Below are 27,115 nucleotides of genomic sequence, written 5' to 3' on the forward strand. Positions count from 1 at the left end.
CGGAGGTCTGCCGAGTGTTTTGCAAGAAGAGAAAGAAAGTTGTCCAAAACAGCTTGCAATCGAATATTCATGTGAATATAAAAGGCAGGAGAGTGGTCAGGTACTGTTTTCTCTCAGTTTTCAAGCTGCGCACACAATCGCAGTGTTGTACAGCTTGTTTCATCACCTTTGCGAAGTTGCCGCTCTCTCCGGCTCCCGGAGACGAAGAATCTGCTTCTTCGCGCAAAGACGATTCTGCCGCTCACAGTGCTCTGCGGTGTGCGCCTTCTGCCGAAAGAGGTCCGGGAGCGGTGCTTAGCTCTGCTGAGCACCGTACCTTCGTCTTTAGCCTCTCTTCTCGTCTACATCTTAGCAAAAAGCTTTTCCACTCTGTCTGGCAAGGAGAAACTGTGCCAGCACAGAAAACATCTCCCTTCGTGTTCTAGAGGCTGCACGGAGGTCTGCCGAGTGTTTTGCAAGAAGAGAAAGAAAGTTGTCCAGAACAGCTTGCAATCGAATATTCATGTGAATAGAAAAGGCAGGAGAGTGCTCAGGTACTGTTTTCTCTCAGTTGGCAAGCTGCGCACACAATCGCAGTGTTGTACAGCTTGTTTCATCACCTTTGCCAAGTTGCCGCTCTCTCCGGCTCCCGGAGACGAAGAAGCTGCTTCTTCGCGCAAAGACGATTCTGCCGCTCACAGTGCTCTGCGGTGTGCGCCTTCTGCCGAAAGAGGTCCGGGAGCGGTGCTTAGCTCTGCAGAGCACCGTACCTTCGTCTTTAGCCTCTCTTCTCGTGTACATCTTAGCAAAAAGCTTTTCCACTCTGTCTGGCAAGGAGAAACAGTGCCAGCACAGAAAACATCTCCCATCGTGTTCTAGAAGCTGCACGGAGGTCTGCCGAGTGTTTTGCAAGAAGAGAAAGAATGTTGTCCAAAACAGCTTGCAATCGAATACTCATGTGAATATAAAAGGCAGGAGAGTGGTCAGGTACTGTTTTCTCTCAGTTTTCAAGCTGCGCACACAATCGCAGTGTTGTACAGCTTGTTTCATCACCTTTGCGAAGTTGCCGCTCTCTCCGGCTCCCGGAGACGAAGAAGCTGCTTCTTCGCGCAAAGACGATTCTGCCGCTCACAGTGCTCTGCGGTGTGCGCCTTCTGCCGAAAGAAGCCCGGGAGCGGTGCTTAGCCCTGCAGAGCACCGTACCTTCGTCTTTAGCCTCTCTTCTCGTCTACATCTTAGCAAAAAGCTTTTCCACTCTGTCTGGCAAGGAGAAATTCTGCCAGCACGGAAAACATATCCTATCGTGTTCTAGAGGCTGCACGGAGGTCTGCCGAGTGTTTTGCAAGAAGAGAAAGCAAGTTGTCCAAAACAGCTTGCAATCGAATGTTCATGTGAATAGAAAAGGCAGGAGAGTGGTCAGGTACTGTTTTCTCTCAGTTTTCAAGCTGCGCACACAATCGCAGTGTTGTACAGCTTGTTTCATCACCTTTGCGAAGTTGCCGCTCTCTCCAGCTCCCGGAGACGAAGAAGCTGCTTCTTCGCGCAAAGACGATTCTGCCGCTCACAGTGCTCTGCGGTGTGCGCCTTCTGCCGAAAGAGGTCCGGGAGCGGTGCTTAGCTCTGCAGAGCACCGTACCTTCGTCTTTAGCCTCTCTTCTCGTCTACATCTTAGCAAAAAGCTTTTCCACTCTGTCTGGCAAGGAGAAACTGTGCCAGCACAGAAAACATCTCCCATCGTGTTCTAGAGGCTGCACGGAGGTCTGCCGAGTGTTTTGCAAGAAGAGACAGCAAGTTGTCCAAAACAGTTTGCAATCGAATATTCATGTGAATAGAAAAGGCAGGAGAGTGGTCAGGTACTGTTTTCTCTCAGTTTTCAAGCTGCGCACACAATCGCAGTGTTGTACAGCGTGTTTCATCACCTTTGCGAAGTTGCCGCTCTCTCCGGCTCCCGGAGACGAAGAAGCTGCTTCTTCGCGCAAAGACGATTCTGCCGCTCACAGTGCTCTGCGGTGTGCGCCTTCTGCCGAAAGAAGCCCAAGAGCGTTGCTTAGCTCTGCAGAGCACCGTACCTTCGTCTTTAGCCTCTCTTCTCGTCTACATCTCAGCAAAAAGCTTTTCCACTCTGTCTGGCAAGGAGAAACTGTGCCAGCACGGAAAACATCTCCCATCGTGTTCTAGAGGCTGCACGGAGGTCTGCCGAGTGTTTTGCAAGAAGAGAAAGAAAGTTGTCCAAAACAGCTTGCAATCCAATGTTCATGTGAATAGAAAAGGCAGGAGAGTGGTCAGGTACTGTTTTCTCTCAGTTTTCAAGCTGCGCACACAATCGCAGTGTTGTACAGCTTGTTTCATCACCTTTGCGAAGTTGCCGCTCTCTCCGGCTCCCGGAGACGAAGAAGCTGCTTCTTCGCGCAAAGACGATTCTGCCGCTCACAGTGCTCTGCGGTGTGCGCCTTCTGCCGAAAGAGGTCCGGGAGCGGTGCTTAGCTCTGCAGAGCACCGTACCTTCGTCTTTAGCCTCTCTTCTCGTCTACATCTTAGCAAAAAGCTTTTCCACTCTGTCTGGCAAGGAGAAACTGTGCCAGCACAGAAAACATCTCCCATCGTGTTCTAGAAGCTGCACGGAGGTCTGCCGAGTGTTTTGCAAGAAGAGAAAGAAAGTTGTCCAAAACAGCTTGCAATCGAATACTCATGTGAATATAAAAGGCAGGAGAGTGGTCAGGTACTGTTTTCTCTCAGTTTTCAAGCTGCGCACACAATCGCAGTGTTGTACAGCTTGTTTCATCACCTTTGCGAAGTTGCCGCTCTCTCCGGCTCCCGGAGACGAAGAATCTGCTTCTTCGCGCAAAGACGATTCTGCCGCTCACAGTGCACTGCGGTGTGCGCCTTTTGCCGAAAGAAGCCCAAGAGCGGTGGTTAGCTCTGCAGAGCACAGTACCTTCGTCTTTAGCCTCTCTTCTCGTCTACATCTTAGCAAAAAGCTTTTCAACTCTGTCTGGCAAGGAGAAACTGTGCCAGCACAGAAAACATCTCCCATCGTGTTCTAGAAGCTGCACGGAGGTCTGCCGAGTGTTTTGCAAGAAGAGAAAGCAAGTTGTCCAAAACAGCTTGCAATCGAATGTTCATGTGAATAGAAAAGGCAGGAGAGTGCTCAGGTACTGTTTTCTCTCAGTTGGCAAGCTGCGCACACAATCGCAGTGTTGTACAGCTTGTTTCATCACCTTTGCCAAGTTGCCGCTCTCTCCGGCTCCCGGAGACGAAGAAGCTGCTTCTTCGCGCAAAGACGATTCTGCCGCTCACAGTGCTCTGCGGTGTGCGCCTTCAGCCAAAAGAGGCCCGGGAGCGATGCTTAGCTCTGCAGAGCACCGTATCTTCGTCTTTAGCCTCTCATCTCGTCTACATCTTAGCAAAAAGCTTTTCCACTCTGTCTGGCAAGGAGAAACTGTGCCAGCACAGAAAACATCTCCCATCGTGTTCTAGAGGCTGCACGGAGGTCTGCCGAGTGTTTTGCAAGAAGTGAAAGAAAGTTGTCCAAAACAGCTTGCAATCGAATATTCATGTGAATAGAAAAGGCAGGAGAGTGGTCAGGTACTGTTTTCTCTCAGTTTTCAAGCTGCGCACACAATCGCAGTGTTGTACAGCTTGTTTCATCACCTTTGCGAAGTTGCCGCTCTCTCCGGCTCCCGGAGACGAAGAAGCTGCTTCTTCGCGCAAAGACGATTCTGCCGCTCACAGTGCTCTGCGGTGTGCGCCTTCTGCCGAAAGAGGTCCGGGAGCGGTGCTTAGCTCTGCAGAGCACCGTACCTTCGTCTTTAGCCTCTCTTCTCGTGTACATCTTAGCAAAAAGCTTTTCCACTCTGTCTGGCAAGGAGAAACAGTGCCAGCACAGAAAACATCTCCCATCGTGTTCTAGAAGCTGCACGGAGGTCTGCCGAGTGTTTTGCAAGAAGAGAAAGAATGTTGTCCAAAACAGCTTGCAATCGAATACTCATGTGAATATAAAAGGCAGGAGAGTGGTCAGGTACTGTTTTCTCTCAGTTTTCAAGCTGCGCACACAATCGCAGTGTTGTACAGCTTGTTTCATCACCTTTGCGAAGTTGCCGCTCTCTCCGGCTCCCGGAGACGAAGAAGCTGCTTCTTCGCGCAAAGACGATTCTGCCGCTCACAGTGCTCTGCGGTGTGCGCCTTCTGCCGAAAGAAGCCCGGGAGCGGTGCTTAGCCCTGCAGAGCACCGTACCTTCGTCTTTAGCCTCTCTTCTCGTCTACATCTTAGCAAAAAGCTTTTCCACTCTGTCTGGCAAGGAGAAATTCTGCCAGCACGGAAAACATATCCTATCGTGTTCTAGAGGCTGCACGGAGGTCTGCCGAGTGTTTTGCAAGAAGAGAAAGCAAGTTGTCCAAAACAGCTTGCAATCGAATGTTCATGTGAATAGAAAAGGCAGGAGAGTGGTCAGGTACTGTTTTCTCTCAGTTTTCAAGCTGCGCACACAATCGCAGTGTTGTACAGCTTGTTTCATCACCTTTGCGAAGTTGCCGCTCTCTCCAGCTCCCGGAGACGAAGAAGCTGCTTCTTCGCGCAAAGACGATTCTGCCGCTCACAGTGCTCTGCGGTGTGCGCCTTCTGCCGAAAGAGGTCCGGGAGCGGTGCTTAGCTCTGCAGAGCACCGTACCTTCGTCTTTAGCCTCTCTTCTCGTCTACATCTTAGCAAAAAGCTTTTCCACTCTGTCTGGCAAGGAGAAACTGTGCCAGCACAGAAAACATCTCCCATCGTGTTCTAGAGGCTGCACGGAGGTCTGCCGAGTGTTTTGCAAGAAGAGACAGCAAGTTGTCCAAAACAGTTTGCAATCGAATATTCATGTGAATAGAAAAGGCAGGAGAGTGGTCAGGTACTGTTTTCTCTCAGTTTTCAAGCTGCGCACACAATCGCAGTGTTGTACAGCGTGTTTCATCACCTTTGCGAAGTTGCCGCTCTCTCCGGCTCCCGGAGACGAAGAAGCTGCTTCTTCGCGCAAAGACGATTCTGCCGCTCACAGTGCTCTGCGGTGTGCGCCTTCTGCCGAAAGAAGCCCAAGAGCGTTGCTTAGCTCTGCAGAGCACCGTACCTTCGTCTTTAGCCTCTCTTCTCGTCTACATCTCAGCAAAAAGCTTTTCCACTCTGTCTGGCAAGGAGAAACTGTGCCAGCACGGAAAACATCTCCCATCGTGTTCTAGAGGCTGCACGGAGGTCTGCCGAGTGTTTTGCAAGAAGAGAAAGAAAGTTGTCCAAAACAGCTTGCAATCCAATGTTCATGTGAATAGAAAAGGCAGGAGAGTGGTCAGGTACTGTTTTCTCTCAGTTTTCAAGCTGCGCACACAATCGCAGTGTTGTACAGCTTGTTTCATCACCTTTGCGAAGTTGCCGCTCTCTCCGGCTCCCGGAGACGAAGAAGCTGCTTCTTCGCGCAAAGACGATTCTGCCGCTCACAGTGCTCTGCGGTGTGCGCCTTCTGCCGAAAGAGGTCCGGGAGCGGTGCTTAGCTCTGCAGAGCACCGTACCTTCGTCTTTAGCCTCTCTTCTCGTCTACATCTTAGCAAAAAGCTTTTCCACTCTGTCTGGCAAGGAGAAACTGTGCCAGCACAGAAAACATCTCCCATCGTGTTCTAGAAGCTGCACGGAGGTCTGCCGAGTGTTTTGCAAGAAGAGAAAGAAAGTTGTCCAAAACAGCTTGCAATCGAATACTCATGTGAATATAAAAGGCAGGAGAGTGGTCAGGTACTGTTTTCTCTCAGTTTTCAAGCTGCGCACACAATCGCAGTGTTGTACAGCTTGTTTCATCACCTTTGCGAAGTTGCCGCTCTCTCCGGCTCCCGGAGACGAAGAAGCTGCTTCTTCGCGCAAAGACGATTCTGCCGCTCACAGTGCACTGCGGTGTGCGCCTTTTGCCGAAAGAAGCCCAAGAGCGGTGGTTAGCTCTGCAGAGCACAGTACCTTCGTCTTTAGCCTCTCTTCTCGTCTACATCTTAGCAAAAAGCTTTTCCACTCTGTCTGGCAAGGAGAAACTGTGCCAGCACAGAAAACATCTCCCATCGTGTTCTAGAAGCTGCACGGAGGTCTGCCGAGTGTTTTGCAAGAAGAGAAAGCAAGTTGTCCAAAACAGCTTGCAATCGAATGTTCATGTGAATAGAAAAGGCAGGAGAGTGCTCAGGTACTGTTTTCTCTCAGTTTCCAAGCTGCGCACACAATCGCAGTGTTGTACAGCTTGTTTCATCACCTTTGCCAAGTTGCCGCTCTCTCCGGCTCCCGGAGACGAAGAAGCTGCTTCTTCGCGCAAAGACGATTCTGCCGCTCACAGTGCTCTGCGGTGTGCGCCTTCAGCCAAAAGAGGCCCGGGAGCGATGCTTAGCTCTGCAGAGCACCGTATCTTCGTCTTTAGACTCTCATCTCGTCTACATCTTAGCAAAAAGCTTTTCCACTCTGTCTGGCAAGGAGAAACTGTGCCAGCACAGAAAACATCTCCCATCGTGTTCTAGAGGCTGCACGGAGGTCTGCCGAGTGTTTTGCAAGAAGTGAAAGAAAGTTGTCCAAAACAGCTTGCAATCGAATATTCATGTGAATAGAAAAGGCAGGAGAGTGGTCAGGTACTGTTTTCTCTCAGTTTTCAAGCTGCGCACACAATCGCAGTGTTGTACAGCTTGTTTCATCACCTTTGCGAAGTTGCCGCTCTCTCCGGCTCCCGGAGACGAAGAAGCTGCTTCTTCGCGCAAAGACGATTCTGCCGCTCACAGTGCTCTGCGGTGTGCGCCTTCTGCCGAAAGAGGTCCGGGAGCGGTGCTTAGCTCTGCAGAGCACCGTACCTTCGTCTTTAGCCTCTCTTCTCGTCTACATCTTAGCAAAAAGCTTTTCCACTCTGTCTGGCAAGGAGAAACTGTGCCAGCACAGAAAACATCTCCCATCGTGTTCTAGACGCTGCACGGAGGTCTGCCGAGTGTTTTGCAAGAAGAGAAAGAATGTTGTCCAAAACAGCTTGCAATCGAATACTCATGTGAATAGAAAAGGCAGGAGAGTGGTCAGGTACTGTTTTCTCTCAGTTTTCAAGCTGCGCACACAATCGCAGTGTTGTACAGCTTGTTTCATCACCTTTGCGAAGTTGCCGCTCTCTCCGGCTCCCGGAGACGAAGAAGCTGCTTCTTCGCGCAAAGACGATTCTGCCGCTCACAGTGCTCTGCGGTGTGCGGCTTCTGCCGAAAGAAGCCCGGGAGCGGTGCTTAGCTCTGCAGAGTACCGTACCTTCGTCTTTAGCCTCTCTTCTCGTCTACATCTTAGCAAAAAGCTTTTCCACTCTGTCTGGCAAGGAGAAACTGTGCCAGCACAGAAAACATCTCCCATCGTGTTCTAGACGCTGCACGGAGGTCTGCCGAGTGTTTTGCAAGAAGAGAAAGAATGTTGTCCAAAACAGCTTGCAATCGAATACTCATGTGAATAGAAAAGGCAGGAGAGTGGTCAGGTACTGTTTTCTCTCAGTTTTCAAGCTGCGCACACAATCGCAGTGTTGTACAGCTTGTTTCATCACCTTTGCGAAGTTGCCGCTCTCTCCGGCTCCCGGAGACGAAGAAGCTGCTTCTTCGCGCAAAGACGATTCTGCCGCTCACAGTGCTCTGCGGTGTGCGGCTTCTGCCGAAAGAAGCCCAGGAGCGGTGCTTAGCTCTGCAGAGTACCGTACCATCGTCTTTAGCCTCTCTTCTCGTCTACATCTTAGCAAAAAGCTTTTCCACTCTGTCTGGCAAGGAGAAACTGTGCCAGCACACAAAACATCTCCCATCGTCTTCTAGAGGCTGCACGGAGGTCTGCCGAGTGTTTTGCAAGAAGAGAAAGAAAGTTGTCCAAAACAGCTTGCAATCGAATGTTCATGTGAATAGAAAAGGCAGGAGAGTGCTCAGGTACTGTTTTCTCTCAGTTGGCAAGCTGCGCACACAATCGCAGTGTTGTACAGCTTGTTTCATCACCTTTGCGAAGTTGCCGCTCTCTCCGGCTCCCGGAGACGAAGAAGCTGCTTCTTCGCGCAAAGACGATTCTGCCGCTCACAGTGCTCTGCGGTGTGCGCCTTCTGCCGAAAGAAGCCCGGGAGCGGTGCTTAGCTCTGCAGAGCACCGTACCTTCGTCTTTAGCCTCTCTTCTCGTCTACATCTTAGCAAAAAGCTTTTCCACTCTGTCTGGCAAGGAGAAACTCTGCCAGCACGGAAAACATATCCGATCGTGTTCTAGAGGCTGCACGGAGGTCTGCCGAGTGTTTTGCAAGAAGAGAAAGCAAGTTGTCCAAAACAGCTTGCAATCGAATGTTCATGTGAATAGAAAAGGCAGGAGAGTGCTCAGGTACTGTTTTCTCTCAGTTTTCAAGCTGCGCACACAATCGCAGTGTTGTACAGCTTGTTTCATCACCTTTGCGAAGTTGCCGCTCTCTCCGGCTCCCGGAGACGAAGAAGCTGCTTCTTCGCGCAAAGACGATTCTGCCGCTCACAGTGCTCTGCGGTGTGCGCCTTCTGCCGAAAGAGGTCCGGGAGCGCTGCTTAGCTCTGCAGAGCACCGTATCTTCGTCTTTAGCCTCTCTTCTCGTCTACATCTTAGCAAAAAGCTTTTCCACTCTGTCTGGCAAGGAGAAACAGTGCCAGCACAGAAAACATCTCCCATCGTGTTCTAGAAGCTGCACGGAGGTCTGCCGAGTGTTTTGCAAGAAGAGAAAGCAAGTTGTCCAAAACAGCTTGCAATCGAATGTTCATGTGAATAGAAAAGGCAGGAGAGTGCTCAGGTACTGTTTTCTCTCAGTTGGCAAGCTGCGCACACAATCGCAGTGTTGTACAGCTTGTTTCATCACCTTTGCGAAGTTGCCGCTCTCTCCGGCTCCCGGAGACGAAGAAGCTGCTTCTTCGCGCAAAGACGATTCTGCCGCTCACAGTGCTCTGCGGTGTGCGCCTTCTGCCGAAAGAGCCCCAGAAGCGGTGCTTAGCCCTGCAGAGCACCGTACCTTCGTCTTTAGCCTCTCTTCTCGTCTACATCTTAGCAAAAAGCTTTTCCACTCTGTCTGGCAAGGAGAAATTCTGCCAGCACGGAAAACATATCCTATCGTGTTCTAGAGGCTGCACGGAGGTCTGCCGAGTGTTTTGCAAGAAGAGAAAGAAAGTTGTCCAAAACAGCTTGCAATCGAATGTTCATGTGAATAGAAAAGGCAGGAGAGTGCTCAGGTACTGTTTTCTCTCAGTTTTCAAGCTGCGCACACAATCGCAGTGTTGTACAGCTTGTTTCATCACCTTTGCGAAGTTGCCGCTCTCTCCGGCTCCCGGAGACGAAGAAGCTGCTTCTTCGCGCAAAGACGATTCTGCCGCTCACAGTGCTCTGCGGTGTGCGCCTTCTGCCGAAAGAAGCCCAAGAGCGGTGGTTAGCTCTGCTGAGCACCGTACCTTCGTCTTTAGCCTCTCTTCTCGTCTACATCTTAGCAAAAAGCTTTTCCACTCTGTCTGGCAAGGAGAAACTGTGCCAGCACAGAAAACATCTCCCATCGTGTTCTAGAGGCTGCACGGAGGTCTGCCGAGTGTTTTGCAAGAAGAGAAAGCAAGTTGTCCAAAACAGTTTGCAATCGAATATTCATGTGAATAGAAAAGGCAGGAGAGTGGTCAGGTACTGTTTTCTCTCAGTTTTCAAGCTGCGCACACAATCGCAGTGTTGTACAGCTTGTTTCATCACCTTTGCGAAGTTGCCGCTCTCTCCGGCTCCCGGAGACGAAGAAGCTGCTTCTTCGCGCAAAGACGATTCTGCCGCTCACAGTGCTCTGCGGTGTGCGCCTTCTGCCGAAAGAGGTCCGGGAGCGGTGCTTAGCTCTGCAGAGCACCGTACCTTCGTCTTTAGCCTCTCTTCTCGTCTACATCTTAGCAAAAAGCTTTTCCACTCTGTCTGGCAAGGAGAAACAGTGCCAGCACAGAAAACATCTCCCATCGTGTTCTAGAAGCTGCACGGAGGTCTGCCGAGTGTTTTGCAAGAAGAGAAAGAAAGTTGTCCAAAACAGCTTGCAATCGAATACTCATGTGAATATAAAAGGCAGGAGAGTGCTCAGGTACTGTTTTCTCTCAGTTTTCAAGCTGCGCACACAATCGCAGTGTTGTACAGCTTGTTTCATCACCTTTGCGAAGTTGCCGCTCTCTCCGGCTCCCGGAGACGAAGAAGCTGCTTCTTCGCGCAAAGACGATTCTGCCGCTCACAGTGCTCTGCGGTGTGCGCCTTCTGCCGAAAGAGGTCCGGGAGCGGTGCTTAGCTCTGCAGAGCACCGTACCTTCGTCTTTAGCCTCTCTTCTCGTCTACATCTTAGCAAAAAGCTTTTCCACTCTGTCTGGCAAGGAGAAACTGTGCCAGCACAGAAAACATCTCCCATCGTGTTCTAGAGGCTGCACGGAGGTCTGCCGAGTGTTTTGCAAGAAGAGACAGCAAGTTGTCCAAAACAGTTTGCAATCGAATATTCATGTGAATAGAAAAGGCAGGAGAGTGGTCAGGTACTGTTTTCTCTCACTTGGCAAGCTGCGCACACAATCGCAGTGTTGTACAGCGTGTTTCATCACCTTTGCGAAGTTGCCGCTCTCTCCGGCTCCCGGAGACGAAGAAGCTGCTTCTTCGCGCAAAGACGATTCTGCCGCTCACAGTGCACTGCGGTGTGCGCCTTTTGCCGAAAGAAGCCCAAGAGCGGTGGTTAGCTCTGCAGAGCACAGTACCTTCGTCTTTAGCCTCTCTTCTCGTCTACATCTTAGCAAAAAGCTTTTCCACTCTGTCTGGCAAGGAGAAACTGTGCCAGCACAGAAAACATCTCCCATCGTGTTCTAGAAGCTGCACGGAGGTCTGCCGAGTGTTTTGCAAGAAGAGAAAGCAAGTTGTCCAAAACAGCTTGCAATCGAATGTTCATGTGAATAGAAAAGGCAGGAGAGTGCTCAGGTACTGTTTTCTCTCAGTTTCCAAGCTGCGCACACAATCGCAGTGTTGTACAGCTTGTTTCATCACCTTTGCCAAGTTGCCGCTCTCTCCGGCTCCCGGAGACGAAGAAGCTGCTTCTTCGCGCAAAGACGATTCTGCCGCTCACAGTGCTCTGCGGTGTGCGCCTTCAGCCAAAAGAGGCCCGGGAGCGATGCTTAGCTCTGCAGAGCACCGTATCTTCGTCTTTAGCCTCTCATCTCGTCTACATCTTAGCAAAAAGCTTTTCCACTCTGTCTGGCAAGGAGAAACTGTGCCAGCACAGAAAACATCTCCCATCGTGTTCTAGAGGCTGCACGGAGGTCTGCCGAGTGTTTTGCAAGAAGTGAAAGAAAGTTGTCCAAAACAGCTTGCAATCGAATATTCATGTGAATAGAAAAGGCAGGAGAGTGGTCAGGTACTGTTTTCTCTCAGTTTTCAAGCTGCGCACACAATCGCAGTGTTGTACAGCTTGTTTCATCACCTTTGCGAAGTTGCCGCTCTCTCCGGCTCCCGGAGACGAAGAAGCTGCTTCTTCGCGCAAAGACGATTCTGCCGCTCACAGTGCTCTGCGGTGTGCGCCTTCTGCCGAAAGAGGTCCGGGAGCGGTGCTTAGCTCTGCAGAGCACCGTACCTTCGTCTTTAGCCTCTCTTCTCGTCTACATCTTAGCAAAAAGCTTTTCCACTCTGTCTGGCAAGGAGAAACTGTGCCAGCACAGAAAACATCTCCCATCGTGTTCTAGACGCTGCACGGAGGTCTGCCGAGTGTTTTGCAAGAAGAGAAAGAATGTTGTCCAAAACAGCTTGCAATCGAATACTCATGTGAATAGAAAAGGCAGGAGAGTGGTCAGGTACTGTTTTCTCTCAGTTTTCAAGCTGCGCACACAATCGCAGTGTTGTACAGCTTGTTTCATCACCTTTGCGAAGTTGCCGCTCTCTCCGGCTCCCGGAGACGAAGAAGCTGCTTCTTCGCGCAAAGACGATTCTGCCGCTCACAGTGCTCTGCGGTGTGCGGCTTCTGCCGAAAGAAGCCCGGGAGCGGTGCTTAGCTCTGCAGAGTACCGTACCATCGTCTTTAGCCTCTCTTCTCGTCTACATCTTAGCAAAAAGCTTTTCCACTCTGTCTGGCAAGGAGAAACTGTGCCAGCACAGAAAACATCTCCCATCGTGTTCTAGACGCTGCACGGAGGTCTGCCGAGTGTTTTGCAAGAAGAGAAAGAATGTTGTCCAAAACAGCTTGCAATCGAATACTCATGTGAATAGAAAAGGCAGGAGAGTGGTCAGGTACTGTTTTCTCTCAGTTTTCAAGCTGCGCACACAATCGCAGTGTTGTACAGCTTGTTTCATCACCTTTGCGAAGTTGCCGCTCTCTCCGGCTCCCGGAGACGAAGAAGCTGCTTCTTCGCGCAAAGACGATTCTGCCGCTCACAGTGCTCTGCGGTGTGCGGCTTCTGCCGAAAGAAGCCCAGGAGCGGTGCTTAGCTCTGCAGAGTACCGTACCATCGTCTTTAGCCTCTCTTCTCGTCTACATCTTAGCAAAAAGCTTTTCCACTCTGTCTGGCAAGGAGAAACTGTGCCAGCACACAAAACATCTCCCATCGTCTTCTAGAGGCTGCACGGAGGTCTGCCGAGTGTTTTGCAAGAAGAGAAAGAAAGTTGTCCAAAACAGCTTGCAATCGAATGTTCATGTGAATAGAAAAGGCAGGAGAGTGCTCAGGTACTGTTTTCTCTCAGTTTCCAAGCTGCGCACACAATCGCAGTGTTGTACAGCTTGTTTCATCACCTTTGCGAAGTTGCCGCTCTCTCCGGCTCCCGGAGACGAAGAAGCTGCTTCTTCGCGCAAAGACGATTCTGCCGCTCACAGTGCTCTTCGGTGTGCGCCTTCTGCCGAAAGAAGCCCGGGAGCGGTGCTTAGCTCTGCAGAGCACCGTACCTTCGTCTTTAGCCTCTCTTCTCGTCTACATCTTAGCAAAAAGCTTTTCCACTCTGTCTGGCAAGGAGAAACTCTGCCAGCACGGAAAACATATCCTATCGTGTTCTAGAGGCTGCACGGAGGTCTGCCGAGTGTTTTGCAAGAAGAGAAAGCAAGTTGTCCAAAACAGCTTGCAATCGAATGTTCATGTGAATAGAAAAGGCAGGAGAGTGCTCAGGTACTGTTTTCTCTCAGTTTTCAAGCTGCGCACACAATCGCAGTGTTGTACAGCTTGTTTCATCACCTTTGCCAAGTTGCCGCTCTCTCCGGCTCCCGGAGACGAAGAAGCTGCTTCTTCGCGCAAAGACGATTCTGCCGCTCACAGTGCTCTGCGGTGTGCGCCTTCTGCCGAAAGAGGTCCGGGAGCGCTGCTTAGCTCTGCAGAGCACCGTATCTTCGTCTTTAGCCTCTCTTCTCGTCTACATCTTAGCAAAAAGCTTTTCCACTCTGTCTGGCAAGGAGAAACAGTGCCAGCACAGAAAACATCTCCCATCGTGTTCTAGAAGCTGCACGGAGGTCTGCCGAGTGTTTTGCAAGAAGAGAAAGCAAGTTGTCCAAAACAGCTTGCAATCGAATGTTCATGTGAATAGAAAAGGCAGGAGAGTGCTCAGGTACTGTTTTCTCTCAGTTGGCAAGCTGCGCACACAATCGCAGTGTTGTACAGCTTGTTTCATCACCTTTGCGAAGTTGCCGCTCTCTCCGGCTCCCGGAGACGAAGAAGCTGCTTCTTCGCGCAAAGACGATTCTGCCGCTCACAGTGCTCTGCGGTGTGCGCCTTCTGCCGAAAGAGCCCCAGAAGCGGTGCTTAGCCCTGCAGAGCACCGTACCTTCGTCTTTAGCCTCTCTTCTCGTCTACATCTTAGCAAAAAGCTTTTCCACTCTGTCTGGCAAGGAGAAATTCTGCCAGCACGGAAAACATATCCTATCGTGTTCTAGAGGCTGCACGGAGGTCTGCCGAGTGTTTTGCAAGAAGAGAAAGAAAGTTGTCCAAAACAGCTTGCAATCGAATGTTCATGTGAATAGAAAAGGCAGGAGAGTGCTCAGGTACTGTTTTCTCTCAGTTGGCAAGCTGCGCACACAATCGCAGTGTTGTACAGCTTGTTTCATCACCTTTGCGAAGTTGCCGCTCTCTCCGGCTCCCGGAGACGAAGAAGCTGCTTCTTCGCGCAAAGACGATTCTGCCGCTCACAGTGCTCTGCGGTGTGCGCCTTCTGCCGAAAGAAGCCCAAGAGCGGTGGTTAGCTCTGCTGAGCACCGTACCTTCGTCTTTAGCCTCTCTTCTCGTCTACATCTTAGCAAAAAGCTTTTCCACTCTGTCTGGCAAGGAGAAACTGTGCCAGCACAGAAAACATCTCCCATCGTGTTCTAGAGGCTGCACGGAGGTCTGCCGAGTGTTTTGCAAGAAGAGAAAGCAAGTTGTCCAAAACAGTTTGCAATCGAATATTCATGTGAATAGAAAAGGCAGGAGAGTGGTCAGGTACTGTTTTCTCTCAGTTTTCAAGCTGCGCACACAATCGCAGTGTTGTACAGCTTGTTTCATCACCTTTGCGAAGTTGCCGCTCTCTCCGGCTCCCGGAGACGAAGAAGCTGCTTCTTCGCGCAAAGACGATTCTGCCGCTCACAGTGCTCTGCGGTGTGCGCCTTCTGCCGAAAGAGGTCCGGGAGCGGTGCTTAGCTCTGCAGAGCACCGTACCTTCGTCTTTAGCCTCTCTTCTCGTCTACATCTTAGCAAAAAGCTTTTCCACTCTGTCTGGCAAGGAGAAACAGTGCCAGCACAGAAAACATCTCCCATCGTGTTCTAGAAGCTGCACGGAGGTCTGCCGAGTGTTTTGCAAGAAGAGAAAGAAAGTTGTCCAAAACAGCTTGCAATCGAATACTCATGTGAATATAAAAGGCAGGAGAGTGGTCAGGTACTGTTTTCTCTCAGTTTTCAAGCTGCGCACACAATCGCAGTGTTGTACAGCTTGTTTCATCACCTTTGCGAAGTTGCCGCTCTCTCCGGCTCCCGGAGACGAAGAAGCTGCTTCTTCGCGCAAAGACGATTCTGCCGCTCACAGTGCTCTGCGGTGTGCGCCTTCTGCCGAAAGAAGCCCGGGAGCGGTGCTTAGCCCTGCAGAGCACCGTACCTTCGTCTTTAGCCTCTCTTCTCGTCTACATCTTAGCAAAAAGCTTTTCCACTCTGTCTGGCAAGGAGAAATTCTGCCAGCACGGAAAACATATCCTATCGTGTTCTAGAGGCTGCACGGAGGTCTGCCGAGTGTTTTGCAAGAAGAGAAAGAAAGTTGTCCAAAACAGCTTGCAATCGAATGTTCATGTGAATAGAAAAGGCAGGAGAGTGCTCAGGTACTGTTTTCTCTCAGTTTTCAAGCTGCGCACACAATCGCAGTGTTGTACAGCTTGTTTCATCACCTTTGCCAAGTTGCCGCTCTCTCCAGCTCCCGGAGACGAAGAAGCTGCTTCTTCGCGCAAAGACGATTCTGCCGCTCACAGTGCTCTGCGGTGTGCGCCTTCTGCCGAAAGAGGTCCGGGAGCGGTGCTTAGCTCTGCAGAGCACCGTACCTTCGTCTTTAGCCTCTCTTCTCGTCTACATCTTAGCAAAAAGCTTTTCCACTCTGTCTGGCAAGGAGAAACTGTGCCAGCACAGAAAACATCTCCCATCGTGTTCTAGAGGCTGCACGGAGGTCTGCCGAGTGTTTTGCAAGAAGAGACAGCAAGTTGTCCAAAACAGTTTGCAATCGAATATTCATGTGAATAGAAAAGGCAGGAGAGTGGTCAGGTACTGTTTTCTCTCAGTTTTCAAGCTGCGCACACAATCGCAGTGTTGTACAGCGTGTTTCATCACCTTTGCGAAGTTGCCGCTCTCTCCGGCTCCCGGAGACGAAGAAGCTGCTTCTTCGCGCAAAGACGATTCTGCCGCTCACAGTGCTCTGCGGTGTGCGCCTTCTGCCGAAAGAGCCCCAGAAGCGGTGCTTAGCCCTGCAGAGCACCGTACCTTCGTCTTTAGCCTCTCTTCTCGTCTACATCTTAGCAAAAAGCTTTTCCACTCTGTCTGGCAAGGAGAAATTCTGCCAGCACGGAAAACATATCCTATCGTGTTCTAGAGGCTGCACGGAGGTCTGCCGAGTGTTTTGCAAGAAGAGAAAGAAAGTTGTCCAAAACAGCTTGCAATCGAATGTTCATGTGAATAGAAAAGGCAGGAGAGTGCTCAGGTACTGTTTTCTCTCAGTTGGCAAGCTGCGCACACAATCGCAGTGTTGTACAGCTTGTTTCATCACCTTTGCGAAGTTGCCGCTCTCTCCGGCTCCCGGAGACGAAGAAGCTGCTTCTTCGCGCAAAGACGATTCTGCCGCTCACAGTGCTCTGCGGTGTGCGCCTTCTGCCGAAAGAAGCCCAAGAGCGGTGGTTAGCTCTGCTGAGCACCGTACCTTCGTCTTTAGCCTCTCTTCTCGTCTACATCTTAGCAAAAAGCTTTTCCACTCTGTCTGGCAAGGAGAAACTGTGCCAGCACAGAAAACATCTCCCATCGTGTTCTAGAGGCTGCACGGAGGTCTGCCGAGTGTTTTGCAAGAAGAGAAAGCAAGTTGTCCAAAACAGTTTGCAATCGAATATTCATGTGAATAGAAAAGGCAGGAGAGTGGTCAGGTACTGTTTTCTCTCAGTTTTCAAGCTGCGCACACAATCGCAGTGTTGTACAGCTTGTTTCATCACCTTTGCGAAGTTGCCGCTCTCTCCGGCTCCCGGAGACGAAGAAGCTGCTTCTTCGCGCAAAGACGATTCTGCCGCTCACAGTGCTCTGCGGTGTGCGCCTTCTGCCGAAAGAGGTCCGGGAGCGGTGCTTAGCTCTGCAGAGCACCGTACCTTCGTCTTTAGCCTCTCTTCTCGTCTACATCTTAGCAAAAAGCTTTTCCACTCTGTCTGGCAAGGAGAAACAGTGCCAGCACAGAAAACATCTCCCATCGTGTTCTAGAAGCTGCACGGAGGTCTGCCGAGTGTTTTGCAAGAAGAGAAAGAAAGTTGTCCAAAACAGCTTGCAATCGAATACTCATGTGAATATAAAAGGCAGGAGAGTGGTCAGGTACTGTTTTCTCTCAGTTTTCAAGCTGCGCACACAATCGCAGTGTTGTACAGCTTGTTTCATCACCTTTGCGAAGTTGCCGCTCTCTCCGGCTCCCGGAGACGAAGAAGCTGCTTCTTCGCGCAAAGACGATTCTGCCGCTCACAGTGCTCTGCGGTGTGCGCCTTCTGCCGAAAGAAGCCCGGGAGCGGTGCTTAGCCCTGCAGAGCACCGTACCTTCGTCTTTAGCCTCTCTTCTCGTCTACATCTTAGCAAAAAGCTTTTCCACTCTGTCTGGCAAGGAGAAATTCTGCCAGCACGGAAAACATATCCTATCGTGTTCTAGAGGCTGCACGGAGGTCTGCCGAGTGTTTTGCAAGAAGAGAAAGAAAGTTGTCCAAAACAGCTTGCAATCGAATGTTCATGTGAATAGAAAAGGCAGGAGAGTGCTCAGGTACTGTTTTCTCTCAGTTTTCAAGCTGCGCACACAATCGCAGTGTTGTACAGCTTGTTTCATCACCTTTGCCAAGTTGCCGCTCTCTCCAGCTCCCGGAGACGAAGAAGCTGCTTCTTCGCGCAAAGACGATTCTGCCGCTCACAGTGCTCTGCGGTGTGCGCCTTCTGCCGAAAGAGGTCCGGGAGCGGTGCTTAGCTCTGCAGAGCACCGTACCTTCGTCTTTAGCCTCTCTTCTCGTCTACATCTTAGCAAAAAGCTTTTCCACTCTGTCTGGCAAGGAGAAACTGTGCCAGCACAGAAAACATCTCCCATCGTGTTCTAGAGGCTGCACGGAGGTCTGCCGAGTGTTTTGCAAGAAGAGACAGCAAGTTGTCCAAAACAGTTTGCAATCGAATATTCATGTGAATAGAAAAGGCAGGAGAGTGGTCAGGTACTGTTTTCTCTCAGTTTTCAAGCTGCGCACACAATCGCAGTGTTGTACAGCGTGTTTCATCACCTTTGCGAAGTTACCGCTCTCTCCGGCTCCCGGAGACGAAGAAGCTGCTTCTTCGCGCAAAGACGATTCTGCCGCTCACAGTGCTCTTCGGTGTGCGCCTTCTGCCGAAGAAGCCCAAGAGCGTTGCTTAGCTCTGCAGAGCACCGTACCTTCGTCTTTAGCCTCTCTTCTCGTCTACATCTCAGCAAAAAGCTTTTCCACTCTGTCTGGCAAGGAGAAACTGTGCCAGCACGGAAAACATCTCCCATCGTGTTCTAGAGGCTGCACGGAGGTCTGCCGAGTGTTTTGCAAGAAGAGAAAGAAAGTTGTCCAAAACAGCTTGCAATCCAATGTTCATGTGAATAGAAAAGGCAGGAGAGTGGTCAGGTACTGTTTTCTCTCAGTTTTCAAGCTGCGCACACAATCGCAGTGTTGTACAGCTTGTTTCATCACCTTTGCGAAGTTGCCGCTCTCTCCGGCTCCCGGAGACGAAGAAGCTGCTTCTTCGCGCAAAGACGATTCTGCCGCTCACAGTGCTCTGCGGTGTGCGCCTTCTGCCGAAAGAGGTCCGGGAGCGGTGCTTAGCTCTGCAGAGCACCGTACCTTCGTCTTTAGCCTCTCTTCTCGTCTACATCTTAGCAAAAAGCTTTTCCACTCTGTCTGGCAAGGAGAAACTGTGCCAGCACAGAAAACATCTCCCATCGTGTTCTAGAAGCTGCACGGAGGTCTGCCGAGTGTTTTGCAAGAAGAGAAAGAAAGTTGTCCAAAACAGCTTGCAATCGAATATTCATGTGAATATAAAAGGCAGGAGAGTGGTCAGGTACTGTTTTCTCTCAGTTTTCAAGCTGCGCACACAATCGCAGTGTTGTACAGCTTGTTTCATCACCTTTGCGAAGTTGCCGCTCTCTCCGGCTCCCGGAGACGAAGAAGCTGCTTCTTCGCGCAAAGACGATTCTGCCGCTCACAGTGCTCTGCGGTGTGCGCCTTTTGCCGAAAGAAGCCCAAGAGCGGTGGTTAGCTCTGCAGAGCACATTACCTTCGTCTTTAGCCTCTCTTCTCGTCTACATCTTAGCAAAAAGCTTTTCCACTCTGTCTGGCAAGGAGAAACTGTGCCAGCACAGAAAACATCTCCCATCGTGTTCTAGAGGCTGCACGGAGGTCTGCCGAGTGTTTTGCAAGAAGAGAAAGCAAGTTGTCCAAAACAGCTTGCAATCGAATGTTCATGTGAATAGAAAAGTCAGGAGAGTGCTCAGGTACTGTTTTCTCTCAGTTTCCAAGCTGCGCACACAATCGCAGTGTTGTACTGCTTGTTTCATCACCTTTGCCAAGTTGCCGCTCTCTCCGGCTCCCGGAGACGAAGAAGCTGCTTCTTCGCGCAAAGACGATTCTGCCGCTCACAGTGCTCTGCGGTGTGCGCCTTCTGCCGAAAGAGGTCCGGGAGCGGTGCTTAGCTCTGCAGAGCACCGTACCTTCGTCTTTAGCCTCTCTTCTCGTCTACATCTTAGCAAAAAGCTTTTCCACTCTGTCTGGCAAGGAGAAACTGTGCCAGCACAGAAAACATCTCCCATCGTGTTCTAGACGCTGCACGGAGGTCTGCCGAGTGTTTTGCAAGAAGAGAAAGAATGTTGTCCAAAACAGCTTGCAATCGAATACTCATGTGAATAGAAAAGGCAGGAGAGTGGTCAGGTACTGTTTTCTCTCAGTTGGCAAGCTGCGCACACAATCGCAGTGTTGTACAGCTTGTTTCATCACCTTTGCGAAGTTGCCGCTCTCTCCGGCTCCCGGAGACGAAGAAGCTGCTTCTTCGCGCAAAGACGATTCTGCCGCTCACAGTGCTCTGCGGTGTGCGCCTTCTGCCGAAAGAAGCCCGGGAGCGGTGCTTAGCTCTGCAGAGTACCGTACCATCGTCTTTAGCCTCTCTTCTCGTCTACATCTTAGCAAAAAGCTTTTCCACTCTGTCTGGCAAGGAGAAACTGTGCCAGCACAGAAAACATCTCCCATCGTGTTCTAGAGGCTGCACGGAGGTCTGCCGAGTGTTTTGCAAGAAGAGAAAGAAAGTTGTCCAAAACAGCTTGCAATCGAATGTTCATGTGAATAGAAAAGGCAGGAGAGTGCTCAGGTACTGTTTTCTCTCAGTTTCCAAGCTGCGCACACAATCGCAGTGTTGTACAGCTTGTTTCATCACCTTTGCCAAGTTGCCGCTCTCTCCGGCTCCCGGAGACGAAGAAGCTGCTTCTTCGCGCAAAGACGATTCTGCCGCTCACAGTGCCCTGCGGTGTGCGCCTTCAGCCAAAAGAGGTCCGGGAGCGGTGCTTAGCTCTGCAGAAACCGTACCTTCGTCTTTAGCCTCTCTTCTCGTCTACATCTTAGCAAAAAGCTTTTCCACTCTGTCTGGCAAGGAGAAACTGTGCCAGCACACAAAACATCTCCCATCGTCTTCTAGAGGCTGCACGGAGGTCTGCCGAGTGTTTTGCAAGAAGAGAAAGCAAGTTGTCCAAAACAGCTTGCAATCGAATGTTCATGTGAATAGAAAAGGCAGGAGAGTGCTCAGGTACTGTTTTCTCTCAGTTTTCAAGCTGCGCACACAATCGCAGTGTTGTACAGCTTGTTTCATCACCTTTGCCAAGTTGCCGCTCTCTCCGGCTCCCGGAGACGAAGAAGCTGCTTCTTCGCGCAAAGACGATTCTGCCGCTCACAGTGCTCTGCGGTGTGCGCCTTCTGCCGAAAGAGGTCCGGGAGCGCTGCTTAGCTCTGCAGAGCACCGTATCTTCGTCTTTAGCCTCTCTTCTCGTCTACATCTTAGCAAAAAGCTTTTCCACTCTGTCTGGCAAGGAGAAACAGTGCCAGCACAGAAAACATCTCCCATCGTGTTCTAGAAGCTGCACGGAGGTCTGCCGAGTGTTTTGCAAGAAGAGAAAGCAAGTTGTCCAAAGCAGCTTGCAATCGAATGTTCATGTGAATAGAAAAGGCAGGAGAGTGCTCAGGTACTGTTTTCTCTCAGTTGGCAAGCTGCGCACACAATCGCAGTGTTGTACAGCTTGTTTCATCACCTTTGCGAAGTTGCCGCTCTCTCCGGCTCCCGGAGACGAAGAAGCTGCTTCTTCGCGCAAAGACGATTCTGCCGCTCACAGTGCTCTGCGGTGTGCGCCTTCTGCCGAAAGAGCCCCAGAAGCGGTGCTTAGCCCTGCAGAGCACCGTACCTTCGTCTTTAGCCTCTCTTCTCGTCTACATCTTAGCAAAAAGCTTTTCCACTCTGTCTGGCAAGGAGAAATTCTGCCAGCACGGAAAACATATCCTATCGTGTTCTAGAGGCTGCACGGAGGTCTGCCGAGTGTTTTGCAAGAAGAGAAAGAAAGTTGTCCAAAACAGCTTGCAATCGAATGTTCATGTGAATAGAAAAGGCAGGAGAGTGCTCAGGTACTGTTTTCTCTCAGTTGGCAAGCTGCGCACACAATCGCAGTGTTGTACAGCTTGTTTCATCACCTTTGCGAAGTTGCCGCTCTCTCCGGCTCCCGGAGACGAAGAAGCTGCTTCTTCGCGCAAAGACGATTCTGCCGCTCACAGTGCTCTGCGGTGTGCGCCTTCTGCCGAAAGAAGCCCAAGAGCGGTGGTTAGCTCTGCTGAGCACCGTACCTTCGTCTTTAGCCTCTCTTCTCGTCTACATCTTAGCAAAAAGCTTTTCCACTCTGTCTGGCAAGGAGAAACTGTGCCAGCACAGAAAACATCTCCCATCGTGTTCTAGAGGCTGCACGGAGGTCTGCCGAGTGTTTTGCAAGAAGAGAAAGCAAGTTGTCCAAAACAGTTTGCAATCGAATATTCATGTGAATAGAAAAGGCAGGAGAGTGGTCAGGTACTGTTTTCTCTCAGTTTTCAAGCTGCGCACACAATCGCAGTGTTGTACAGCTTGTTTCATCACCTTTGCGAAGTTGCCGCTCTCTCCGGCTCCCGGAGACGAAGAAGCTGCTTCTTCGCGCAAAGACGATTCTGCCGCTCACAGTGCTCTGCGGTGTGCGCCTTCTGCCGAAAGAGGTCCGGGAGCGGTGCTTAGCTCTGCAGAGCACCGTACCTTCGTCTTTAGCCTCTCTTCTCGTCTACATCTTAGCAAAAAGCTTTTCCACTCTGTCTGGCAAGGAGAAACAGTGCCAGCACAGAAAACATCTCCCATCGTGTTCTAGAAGCTGCACGGAGGTCTGCCGAGTGTTTTGCAAGAAGAGAAAGAAAGTTGTCCAAAACAGCTTGCAATCGAATACTCATGTGAATATAAAAGGCAGGAGAGTGGTCAGGTACTGTTTTCTCTCAGTTTTCAAGCTGCGCACACAATCGCAGTGTTGTACAGCTTGTTTCATCACCTTTGCGAAGTTGCCGCTCTCTCCGGCTCCCGGAGACGAAGAAGCTGCTTCTTCGCGCAAAGACGATTCTGCCGCTCACAGTGCTCTGCGGTGTGCGCCTTCTGCCGAAAGAAGCCCGGGAGCGGTGCTTAGCCCTGCAGAGCACCGTACCTTCGTCTTTAGCCTCTCTTCTCGTCTACATCTTAGCAAAAAGCTTTTCCACTCTGTCTGGCAAGGAGAAATTCTGCCAGCACGGAAAACATATCCTATCGTGTTCTAGAGGCTGCACGGAGGTCTGCCGAGTGTTTTGCAAGAAGAGAAAGAAAGTTGTCCAAAACAGCTTGCAATCGAATGTTCATGTGAATAGAAAAGGCAGGAGAGTGCTCAGGTACTGTTTTCTCTCAGTTTTCAAGCTGCGCACACAATCGCAGTGTTGTACAGCTTGTTTCATCACCTTTGCCAAGTTGCCGCTCTCTCCAGCTCCCGGAGACGAAGAAGCTGCTTCTTCGCGCAAAGACGATTCTGCCGCTCACAGTGCTCTGCGGTGTGCGCCTTCTGCCGAAAGAGGTCCGGGAGCGGTGCTTAGCTCTGCAGAGCACCGTACCTTCGTCTTTAGCCTCTCTTCTCGTCTACATCTTAGCAAAAAGCTTTTCCACTCTGTCTGGCAAGGAGAAACTGTGCCAGCACAGAAAACATCTCCCATCGTGTTCTAGAGGCTGCACGGAGGTCTGCCGAGTGTTTTGCAAGAAGAGACAGCAAGTTGTCCAAAACAGTTTGCAATCGAATATTCATGTGAATAGAAAAGGCAGGAGAGTGGTCAGGTACTGTTTTCTCTCAGTTTTCAAGCTGCGCACACAATCGCAGTGTTGTACAGCGTGTTTCATCACCTTTGCGAAGTTGCCGCTCTCTCCGGCTCCCGGAGACGAAGAAGCTGCTTCTTCGCGCAAAGACGATTCTGCCGCTCACAGTGCTCTGCGGTGTGCGCCTTCTGCCGAAAGAGCCCCAGAAGCGGTGCTTAGCCCTGCAGAGCACCGTACCTTCGTCTTTAGCCTCTCTTCTCGTCTACATCTTAGCAAAAAGCTTTTCCACTCTGTCTGGCAAGGAGAAATTCTGCCAGCACGGAAAACATATCCTATCGTGTTCTAGAGGCTGCACGGAGGTCTGCCGAGTGTTTTGCAAGAAGAGAAAGAAAGTTGTCCAAAACAGCTTGCAATCGAATGTTCATGTGAATAGAAAAGGCAGGAGAGTGCTCAGGTACTGTTTTCTCTCAGTTGGCAAGCTGCGCACACAATCGCAGTGTTGTACAGCTTGTTTCATCACCTTTGCGAAGTTGCCGCTCTCTCCGGCTCCCGGAGACGAAGAAGCTGCTTCTTCGCGCAAAGACGATTCTGCCGCTCACAGTGCTCTGCGGTGTGCGCCTTCTGCCGAAAGAAGCCCAAGAGCGGTGGTTAGCTCTGCTGAGCACCGTACCTTCGTCTTTAGCCTCTCTTCTCGTCTACATCTTAGCAAAAAGCTTTTCCACTCTGTCTGGCAAGGAGAAACTGTGCCAGCACAGAAAACATCTCCCATCGTGTTCTAGAGGCTGCACGGAGGTCTGCCGAGTGTTTTGCAAGAAGAGAAAGCAAGTTGTCCAAAACAGTTTGCAATCGAATATTCATGTGAATAGAAAAGGCAGGAGAGTGGTCAGGTACTGTTTTCTCTCAGTTTTCAAGCTGCGCACACAATCGCAGTGTTGTACAGCTTGTTTCATCACCTTTGCGAAGTTGCCGCTCTCTCCGGCTCCCGGAGACGAAGAAGCTGCTTCTTCGCGCAAAGACGATTCTGCCGCTCACAGTGCTCTGCGGTGTGCGCCTTCTGCCGAAAGAGGTCCGGGAGCGGTGCTTAGCTCTGCAGAGCACCGTACCTTCGTCTTTAGCCTCTCTTCTCGTCTACATCTTAGCAAAAAGCTTTTCCACTCTGTCTGGCAAGGAGAAACAGTGCCAGCACAGAAAACATCTCCCATCGTGTTCTAGAAGCTGCACGGAGGTCTGCCGAGTGTTTTGCAAGAAGAGAAAGAAAGTTGTCCAAAACAGCTTGCAATCGAATACTCATGTGAATATAAAAGGCAGGAGAGTGGTCAGGTACTGTTTTCTCTCAGTTTTCAAGCTGCGCACACAATCGCAGTGTTGTACAGCTTGTTTCATCACCTTTGCGAAGTTGCCGCTCTCTCCGGCTCCCGGAGACGAAGAAGCTGCTTCTTCGCGCAAAGACGATTCTGCCGCTCACAGTGCTCTGCGGTGTGCGCCTTCTGCCGAAAGAAGCCCGGGAGCGGTGCTTAGCCCTGCAGAGCACCGTACCTTCGTCTTTAGCCTCTCTTCTCGTCTACATCTTAGCAAAAAGCTTTTCCACTCTGTCTGGCAAGGAGAAATTCTGCCAGCACGGAAAACATATCCTATCGTGTTCTAGAGGCTGCACGGAGGTCTGCCGAGTGTTTTGCAAGAAGAGAAAGAAAGTTGTCCAAAACAGCTTGCAATCGAATGTTCATGTGAATAGAAAAGGCAGGAGAGTGCTCAGGTACTGTTTTCTCTCAGTTTTCAAGCTGCGCACACAATCGCAGTGTTGTACAGCTTGTTTCATCACCTTTGCCAAGTTGCCGCTCTCTCCAGCTCCCGGAGACGAAGAAGCTGCTTCTTCGCGCAAAGACGATTCTGCCGCTCACAGTGCTCTGCGGTGTGCGCCTTCTGCCGAAAGAGGTCCGGGAGCGGTGCTTAGCTCTGCAGAGCACCGTACCTTCGTCTTTAGCCTCTCTTCTCGTCTACATCTTAGCAAAAAGCTTTTCCACTCTGTCTGGCAAGGAGAAACTGTGCCAGCACAGAAAACATCTCCCATCGTGTTCTAGAGGCTGCACGGAGGTCTGCCGAGTGTTTTGCAAGAAGAGACAGCAAGTTGTCCAAAACAGTTTGCAATCGAATATTCATGTGAATAGAAAAGGCAGGAGAGTGGTCAGGTACTGTTTTCTCTCAGTTTTCAAGCTGCGCACACAATCGCAGTGTTGTACAGCGTGTTTCATCACCTTTGCGAAGTTACCGCTCTCTCCGGCTCCCGGAGACGAAGAAGCTGCTTCTTCGCGCAAAGACGATTCTGCCGCTCACAGTGCTCTGCGGTGTGCGCCTTCTGCCGAAGAAGCCCAAGAGCGTTGCTTAGCTCTGCAGAGCACCGTACCTTCGTCTTTAGCCTCTCTTCTCGTCTACATCTCAGCAAAAAGCTTTTCCACTCTGTCTGGCAAGGAGAAACTGTGCCAGCACGGAAAACATCTCCCATCGTGTTCTAGAGGCTGCACGGAGGTCTGCCGAGTGTTTTGCAAGAAGAGAAAGAAAGTTGTCCAAAACAGCTTGCAATCCAATGTTCATGTGAATAGAAAAGGCAGGAGAGTGGTCAGGTACTGTTTTCTCTCAGTTTTCAAGCTGCGCACACAATCGCAGTGTTGTACAGCTTGTTTCATCACCTTTGCGAAGTTGCCGCTCTCTCCGGCTCCCGGAGACGAAGAAGCTGCTTCTTCGCGCAAAGACGATTCTGCCGCTCACAGTGCTCTGCGGTGTGCGCCTTCTGCCGAAAGAGGTCCGGGAGCGGTGCTTAGCTCTGCAGAGCACCGTACCTTCGTCTTTAGCCTCTCTTCTCGTCTACATCTTAGCAAAAAGCTTTTCCACTCTGTCTGGCAAGGAGAAACTGTGCCAGCACAGAAAACATCTCCCATCGTGTTCTAGAAGCTGCACGGAGGTCTGCCGAGTGTTTTGCAAGAAGAGAAAGAAAGTTGTCCAAAACAGCTTGCAATCGAATATTCATGTGAATATAAAAGGCAGGAGAGTGGTCAGGTACTGTTTTCTCTCAGTTTTCAAGCTGCGCACACAATCGCAGTGTTGTACAGCTTGTTTCATCACCTTTGCGAAGTTGCCGCTCTCTCCGGCTCCCGGAGACGAAGAAGCTGCTTCTTCGCGCAAAGACGATTCTGCCGCTCACAGTGCTCTGCGGTGTGCGCCTTTTGCCGAAAGAAGCCCAAGAGCGGTGGTTAGCTCTGCAGAGCACATTACCTTCGTCTTTAGCCTCTCTTCTCGTCTACATCTTAGCAAAAAGCTTTTCCACTCTGTCTGGCAAGGAGAAACTGTGCCAGCACAGAAAACATCTCCCATCGTGTTCTAGAGGCTGCACGGAGGTCTGCCGAGTGTTTTGCAAGAAGAGAAAGCAAGTTGTCCAAAACAGCTTGCAATCGAATGTTCATGTGAATAGAAAAGTCAGGAGAGTGCTCAGGTACTGTTTTCTCTCAGTTTCCAAGCTGCGCACACAATCGCAGTGTTGTACTGCTTGTTTCATCACCTTTGCCAAGTTGCCGCTCTCTCCGGCTCCCGGAGACGAAGAAGCTGCTTCTTCGCGCAAAGACGATTCTGCCGCTCACAGTGCTCTGCGGTGTGCGCCTTCTGCCGAAAGAGGTCCGGGAGCGGTGCTTAGCTCTGCAGAGCACCGTACCTTCGTCTTTAGCCTCTCTTCTCGTCTACATCTTAGCAAAAAGCTTTTCCACTCTGTCTGGCAAGGAGAAACTGTGCCAGCACAGAAAACATCTCCCATCGTGTTCTAGACGCTGCACGGAGGTCTGCCGAGTGTTTTGCAAGAAGAGAAAGAATGTTGTCCAAAACAGCTTGCAATCGAATACTCATGTGAATAGAAAAGGCAGGAGAGTGGTCAGGTACTGTTTTCTCTCAGTTGGCAAGCTGCGCACACAATCGCAGTGTTGTACAGCTTGTTTCATCACCTTTGCGAAGTTGCCGCTCTCTCCGGCTCCCGGAGACGAAGAAGCTGCTTCTTCGCGCAAAGACGATTCTGCCGCTCACAGTGCTCTGCGGTGTGCGCCTTCTGCC

This window comes from Melozone crissalis, unplaced genomic scaffold (assembly GCF_028551555.1).
Source record: "Melozone crissalis strain CALT ecotype California unplaced genomic scaffold, PUWL_Pcris_2 ptg000038l_1, whole genome shotgun sequence".
NCBI lineage: Eukaryota > Metazoa > Chordata > Aves > Passeriformes > Passerellidae > Melozone > Melozone crissalis.